The sequence below is a fragment of the Schistocerca piceifrons genome, chromosome 1 (assembly GCF_021461385.2).
Source record: "Schistocerca piceifrons isolate TAMUIC-IGC-003096 chromosome 1, iqSchPice1.1, whole genome shotgun sequence".
Lineage (NCBI taxonomy): Eukaryota > Metazoa > Arthropoda > Insecta > Orthoptera > Acrididae > Schistocerca > Schistocerca piceifrons.
Genome location: NC_060138.1, coordinates 371210483 through 371218988, shown reverse-complemented (window position 1 = coordinate 371218988; position 8506 = coordinate 371210483).

The window sequence follows — 8506 nt, the reverse complement described above, 5'->3', positions numbered from 1 at the left end:
ACACGATTGTAGCGACTGTGTTATCATCACCCAGCATAGCAGGTGGTCTTGAGTCTATAGGCACGTCGAGTCGCTGATAGGGTTGTCCTTTCCGGTAAAAATGCTGTCTGCGATTTGGAACCAAGACTATCCTTTCCACCACATACTTGCATCGGATACTGTAGAGACACCTTTTAATGATTAGAGCCACTGGTGTATCATATTCGTGCCACTCTCATATCTCCAAATGAGTCACTTTTCTGGAACCTATCTGCTAAGGATCCCATACAGCAAAAATCTCCAGCGCTGTTTTTTAGACAGCCCCTCTGCATCTTGTAACTGCTCCTCAGTCTCTGCTCTGCCCTCACTGTAGCTTCGTCCATGTGATCGTCCCAGTTGAAGTCGGACCTGAACGGAAGTCGGAGAGCGCTGTATCTAAGTCATTTTGCACTTCGTGGAGAAACAGGACGAGCTGAGTTAATTCGACAGGAGAGCGTTTTGACCACTCGGTGTAAATGGAAACATGTTGTCGTAGCTTTGCCAACCGGGTACTATATGTAAGGCCAGCGCCAAACGGTGCTTTCCCTTGCAACACGAGGCAATAGAAAAGATAGTATGAGCAGTTACGGTGGCGTTTCTTGTAGGGAAAATTACGAAGACTCCGCATCATATAGGGCATGGAGGAAGGACGAGGATTTTGCTACTGCATTGCGACACATCTCCAAACTACATACAGCTTCTGCAGTCTGAAGGAGATCTGCATCTCTCAGTGTGCATTCATGTCTATCACCCAAACATTCTCTCCCACTTCGGTGTTTTGTACCATCCAACAGAGAAAACCTCTAACGTCACCTGATAGAGAACTCGATAAGATGTTACCACATCCCTATCTTCTGAAATATCTGAAACAAATACGTTCTGCTTTCCAGCATCGACCATATGTGGCGATCCTATAAAATATACATGTATTGGTTCATTCGAGCAGGTGGTTCGTTATTGAAGTCGCTTCCACAGATCGGTGTAAAGCTTCCTCGCCTGTACTGTAGGAGAACCATATCCAACAGGCTATGAATCCCACGAGAGGGTTCCTGTGTTGTTCCTTCATGAGCAGTTTAATACATTGTTTTTTCGGTTGTAATACATCCAATCTGTATACATCGCCATACAATTTGTTTTTTCCCCCATGACTTAGAGGTCTGTGTCCGCTGCTGCTAAACCGACATTAACACATTTCGGTCCTTTGGCTCTCACAGGAAGTTGAACATCGCATGGCGTAAACTATACAGCTACTGCGACACAGACTGGTCCAAATGAAACACAGAGGCTACGTTTCTCATTGACAAAATTGTGGAAGACATCGCAACATATGGAAATTGGAAGAGTTTGGGGTATTGCAGAGCGCTACCAACAGCTATCGGAAGGTGATGACCTGCACAGTTAATCTCATCTTCCCCATCGACAGGGTAGTGGATATCTCGGTGTTCGACATCAAAAAGCGTTGTTCATTCATTTTGAAGTCATGTACGTGACTAGTATTCCGGTGTTGACCATTGCCAGAAGGATCTGTTCACATCACGAGCGAGGGAGTACAAATAAAAAGAGCTTATTGGTAGAAAAAAAATTAAAAAATAATCATAAAAACATGTGAAGGGCATATGGAAGTAGGACGAGTGTGGAGGACTGAGGAAAGCTTCCAAACAACTGTATGAAGGTGATGACCTCTTCATTTAATACCATGCTCCACAGCGACAAGTAGCAGGTATCCAGTGTTACTCCAAGGCTCCCTCCATCTCAATAGAGTGGTGTCAGTCAGTCATTGTGCGATAATCAACAGCGTACGCAGTGGACGGTCGGAATGGGAAAGACACCGTTGATATGGGACAGTGTACCATAATGCACACCGCAGTTGACAGCGAAATCAATCTTAGCAATTTTACCTATTGTTCCGTAATTTCAACGCCAGTCATTGACATGGTAGAACGCTTCCCAGCTAAATCACCCCTACAATACTTTGCATGTGCCATATACTAGAGTGCGAATGCAGCTGGATGACTCTGCAGTACATCCTATCGACCATATGCACCAAAGTGTACCAGACAGCGTCCTATACCGATGCAAAGAGGTTATCTCCGCATTTCCAGCACATCGATCATATTGCAGAATTTACGATTACGACTGCTCAACTTTCCCTGTGTAAACAGCCGCCATAGATTATTGTCGCATTCGTAGGATAAAGTCAGAGGTTGACAGATCCATCCCACGTTGTCGTTGACCTATCCTTCCTGCATCACTAGTCTTAACAAATGTTCCTTATTACAATCTTTGATCACAATATGAATTCTTTAGACGGTGACCGGTTTCAGTCCGTAATGACCGTCTTCAGGTCTTTTTTACGCCATGTCCTACTGAAGTGATAAGGTCATAATGGCATCGTCAAAACATATAAATATAATCAGCAAAGCATCGTCACATAGATCTAAAATAAGGTGTAGAGTAGGCCACATAGTCCACACAGTCATTTCCATTCAAATTTCGCGCTATTCGCATAAGTGTGGAGCTGGTAGCGCCACTATGAGGATGCAAATCACGTATGCTTTAAATACCCACTGTAGCGCTCATGAGCGTTAGTTACCTTTGTGACTGGACAGGGTGAGTTGGTGTTAGTCGAGAATGCATTAAGCAGACAGACATGCCTTCATCAACACCTCACGGAGTTTGAACGAAGTCGTCTAATATGGCTACGAGAAGTTGTATGTTCCTCCTGTTATAATGCAGAAAGGCTTGGCACGAATGTTGCCTCTGTACATGATTGCTAGCAGCAGTGGTCACGGGAATGTGAGGCCGCAAGAGAAAGTCTCCAGTCGGCCACTTGGCACTACCGATACAACAGACCATCGTGTTCAGCGTATATCTCTGGCGCAACGTACTGCATCTGCAGTAGAAATCTGAGCAGCAGTTGGTGTGGTGTCACCGCCAGACACCACACTTGCTGGGTGGTAGCCTTTAAATCGGCCGCGGTCCGTTAGTATACGTCGGACAGGCGTGTCGCCGCTATCAGTGATTGTAGACCGAGCGCCGCCACACGGCAGGTCTAGAGAGACTTCCTAGCACTCGCCCCAGTTGTACAGCTGACTTTGCTAGCGATGGTTCACCGCCTACTTACGTTCTCATTTGCCGAGACGATAGTTTAGCATAGCCTTCAGCTACGTCATTTGCTACGACCTAGCAAGGCGCCATTATCAGTTACTATTGATATTGTGAATCATGGGCCGTCAAAACCGATGTCCATCATTAATGGATTAAAGTTAAGTATTCCACCAGCTACGCCCGTTTTTGTAAATTCTAATTTCCTTGTCATGTTCCAGACCTCACGCCAGCCTGCGTGAGCTAAAACGCGTGCATTTCGGCCTCCTTTAGTAAAACGGTGTTGGCTCTCTTGCCAACCAGAACATTGGCGACGAGGCAAAACCGCGTTTTTATCGATATTGCCCTGATTTACTTGTGTAATGGCTTCGCCACAATCTTCAGATGTACTGTCCGAATTTTATCGCTTACAGAATCAGCAGACGCAAGCCTTACTGGATGCCCTTGGACAGCTCGTCCAGCGTCAACGTGCGATGCAAAACGATGCGGCAGCAGCCGCTCCACCCCTAACGCAGCCACAACACGCAGTTGCACCAACTTTTCGACCTTTTAATGCTGCACTGGAAAGCTGGACGGAGTGGTCACGTCAATTTGGATTCCATCTCGCCGCCTACAGCATTCAAGGTAACGAGCGGCAGCCTTTTTTGTTATCATCAGTCGGGGTGAACACGTACCGTGTGATAGTCAAATTGTTTCCCCGACGCGACGAAGAAATTTTGTCTGCATTAGATGCATATTTCAAAGAATCAGTCAATGCAGTTGCGAAAAGGTATACCTTCTTTCGTACGACACGTACGGCAGGTCAGACTAATCGGGAGTGGGTTGCAACCTTGCAAGGCCTTACTGTGGATTGTGCTTTTGAGCGTCAATGTGGACTCCCTTATTCAGATACTATGGTACGTGATGCAATTCCGATGGTTCACTGCCTACTTACGTTCTCATTTGCCGGGACGATAGTTCAGCATAGCCTTCAGCTACGTCATTTGCTACGGCCTAGGAAGGCTCCATTATCTGTTACTATTGATATTGTGAATCATGTACCGTCAAAACCGATGTCCATCATTCTACTGTTTCACAGAGGAAGACCGCACTGCAGTTCCTTCTCTAAATCCACGCACAAACGAAAAAATGGCTGACATCGAAATAAGTGTCCAAGGAATAGAAAAGCAACTGGAATCACTCGACAGAGGAAAGTCCACTGGACCTGACGGGATACCAATTCGATTCTACACAGAGTACGCGAAAGAAATTGCCGCCCTTCTAACAGCCGTGAACCGGAAGTCTATAGAGGAACGGAAGGTTCCAAATGATTGGAAAAGAGCACAGGTAGTCCCAGTTTTCAAGAAGAGTCGTCGAGCAGATGCGCAAAACTATAGACCTATATCTCTGACGTCGATCTGTTGTAGAATTTTAGAACATGTTTTTTGCTCGAGTATCATGTCGTTTTTGGAAACCCAGAATCTACTATGTAGGAATCAACATGGATTCCGGAAACAGCGATCGTGTGAGACCCAACTCGCTTTATTTGTTCATGAGACCCAGAAAATATTAGATACAGGCTCCCAGGTAAATGCTATTTTTCTTGACTTCCGGAAGGCGTTCGATACAGTCCCGCACTGTTCCTGATAAACAAAGTAAGAGCCTATGGAATATCAGACCAGCTGTGTGGCTGGATTGAAGAGTTTTTAGCAAACAGAACACAGCATGTTGTTATCAATGGAGAGACGTCTACAGACGTTAAAGTAACCTCTGGCGTGCCACAGGGGAGTGTTATGGGACCATTGCTTTTCACAATATATATGAATGACCTAGTAGATAGTGTCGGAAGTTCCATGCGGCTTTTCGCGGATGATGCTGTGATATACAGAGAAGTTGCAGCATTAGAAAATTGTAGCGAAATGCAGGAAGATCTGCAGCGGATAGGCACTTGATACAGGGAGTGGCAACTGACCCTTAACATAGACAAATGAAATGTATTGCGAGTACATAGAAAGAAGGATCCTTTATTGTATGATTATATGATAGCGGAACAGACACTGTTAGCAGTTACTTCTGTAAAATATCTGGTAGTATGTGTGCGGAAGGATTTGAAGTGGAATGATCATATAAAATTAATTGTTGGTAAGGTGGGTACCAGGTTGAGATTCATTGGGAGAGTCCTTAGAAAATGTAGTCCATCAACAAAGAAGGTGGCTTACAAAACACTCGTCCGACCTATACTTGAGTATTGCTCATCAGTGTGGGATCCGTACCAGATCAGGTTGACGGAGGAGATAGAGAAGATCCAAAGAAGAGCGGCGCGTTTCGTCACAGGGTTATTTGGTAACCGTGATAGCATTACGGAGATGTTTAGCAAACTCAAGTGGCAGACTCTGCAAGAGAGGCGCTCTGCATCGTGGTGTAGCTTGCTGTCCAGGTTTCGAGAGGGTGCGTTTCTGGATGAGGTATCGAATATATTGCTTCCCTCTACTTATACCTCCCGAGGAGATCACGAATGTAAAATTAGAGAGATTAGAGCGCGCACGGAGGCTTTCAGACAGTCGTTCTTCCCGCGAACCATACGCGACTGGAACAGGAAAGGGAGGTAATGACAGTGGCACGTAAAGTGCCCTCCGCCACACACCGTTGGGTGGCTTGCGGAGTATAAATGTAGATGTAGATGTAGATGTAGATGTGTTCAGAATGCTTCTGATGTTCGTATAAGGGAACAGATTTTGAAACTAGTCAGTCCCTCCCTTCAACAAGTGATGGACATATTGGATCGGCAGGACACACTTGACTTTGCTTAGGAATCATTTGAAACTTCGCCACCCGTGTGTCAGGTTAACCGGCCCGCCGGGCGAGCTGCACGGAACAGTAAACAGTCCTCGCGCCCGGCCGCGCCGCTGCCACCAGGCCCTCAGCCACGTGTGCCACGCCGGCAAGCAAATGAAGTGCTAAAATCATGCCCGTGGTACACTACTAGACATTCGCGTGAGAATTGCCCGTCACGCCTAGCTATTTGCTTTTTTTGTAATAAAAAAGGGCATGTTCAGAGTGTTTGCCAGAAAAAGCTCAGATCGGAAGCTCAACACCATTCCAGGCCCTTTGCTGCGCGCCGGAATCGGAATCGAACCAAGGATACTCAGGCTCGCGAAACTTCGCCCATGGAAATTCATGTAGTTCATTCCACTCCTCCCAGTGCCACTCTCTCTAACAGTGACTGTGTTTGTCCCACAAATAGTGTGCGTCGACATCGCTGGAACTCTCGTCAAGTCACAAGTGATTTTGTACCAGTGTCTGTTCACGTTGCACGAGACAGTCGCTCTTGTCGTCAGCAGGACAATAAACTTTTTGTGGGCTTGGACATTAATGGCAAAGTGATACCATTCCAGCTCGATACTGGGGCTGCAGTTTCACTGATCAATCAAGACGCTTAGAAACTGCTGGGCACACCTCCGTTGCGTACTGCAAATGTTAACTAGCTATTCAGGTCAAAAGATCCCTGTGTTAGGACAGTGCAGCCTTCTTGCAACATACGAAGGACAAACAAAACTTGTGTCATTTTACGTCCTTCGTTCTTCTTCTGCAGTGAATTTGTTTGGTTTCGATTTATTTCAGTTTGACTTGTCTATAGTAAATCAGGTCCTATCAGTGAACCAGACTGTGCCTTCCGACAGTGTTTCTCATCTATGTGAAGAATTTGCAGACATTTTTGCATTGGGCCCTGGTTGCGCTAAGAACTATAATGCACATTTGGAACTGAAAGTAAACGCGCAACCAAAATTTTTCAGAGTGCGCAATGTGCCCCACGCATTGCGTGATGAGGTCGCAAAAACATTACACGATTTGGAATCACAAGGTGTAATTGAACGTATGCAGGCTTCTCTCTGGGCATCACCCTTAGTAATTTTGCCAAAACCTTCGGGAAAATTGAGACTTTGTATGGACTTCAAGGCAACAGTGAATCCACAACTAGTGATTGCAACTTTTCCTTTACTCCGCCCAGAAGATCATTTTGACAAACTGTGCCCGGGTAAATATTTTTCGAAGTTGGACCTAGCAGATGCGTACTTGCAAATACCGGTGGACGAAGAATCCCAGTGCGTTTTGGTGGTTAACACGCATCTTGGTTTGTATCGATTCAAACGACTGCCATTTGGGTGTGCATCCGCCCCTGCATTGCTTCAGCAATATCTACAAACTGTTTGTGCGTCGGTCCCTACTGCAGCAAACTATCTGGACGATATTGTGATCTCCGGAAAGACGGAAGAAGAACATTTAGCCAATCTCAGAACATTAATTCAGGTCTTGCGACAAAATGGTCTTCACTTGCGGAAGGACAAATGTGTGTTTTTTGCTCGTGATTTGCCATACCTGGGACATGTACTCAATGCCCAAGGCATACATCCCAGTCCCGAGCACCTCCGAGCCATACAAGAGTTGCCTTCGCCGCAGAATTTGAAGCAGCTACAGAGTGTGCTGGGAAAAATAAATTATTATAATAGATATGTGCCACATGCCTCTTCCATTTCAGCTCCGCTTCATCGCTTACGCCGTAAAGGTGTTCCGTTCGTCTGGACGACGGAATGCGAACGTGCCTTTCGCCAGTTGAAATCGGCGTTGCTTTCCAATACTTGCCTTACGCCATTCGATCCCCAGAAGCCCCTTTTGTTGATGGTAGATGCATCGGATTTCGGGATCGGTGCTGTGCTTGCGCACAAAGATGGATCGCACGATCGCCCTATTGCCTTTGCGTCCAAATTGCACTCGTCTGCGCAAAGAAATTATTCACAGATCGAGAAAGAAGCATTGGCTCTCATATTTGGTGTTACAAAGTTTCATGATTTCTTGTGTGGTCGTCACTTTACCATAATCACAGACCACAAACCTTTGACATCGCTTTTTCATCCGAACAAGCCTGTACCTCCACGTACAGCGCAGAAATTCATTCGCTGGTCTATTTTCCTCTCGCAGTACCGCTACGATATCTTATATTGGTCCACTGCTAAGCACGGAAACGCCGATGCGTTGTCTCGTTTGCCTGTTGCTGAGGATAGGGCATTCGATTCATCCGAACTTGCTTGCATGTTCATTGATGCGGAAACCGATGACGTGGTCGAATCGTTTACGATTGATTTTCGTCGTGTAGCTACAGCCACAGCTGCCGACTCTGTCCTTGCCACCGTTCTGCGTTTTGTTGCTATGCAATGGCCCTTGTCAAAGTCACGGATCGGAGACCCGTTGGTTCGCCGATTTTTTGCTCACAAGGAGAGACTTTTTGTATGACGTGGTGTTTTGCTGTTGCGTTCTGATAATGATCAGTCCAGGGTCGTGGTACCACGTTCGTTACAGTCCTCTGTCTTAAAGCTTCTCCACCAAGGGCATTGGGGTACAGTGAGAA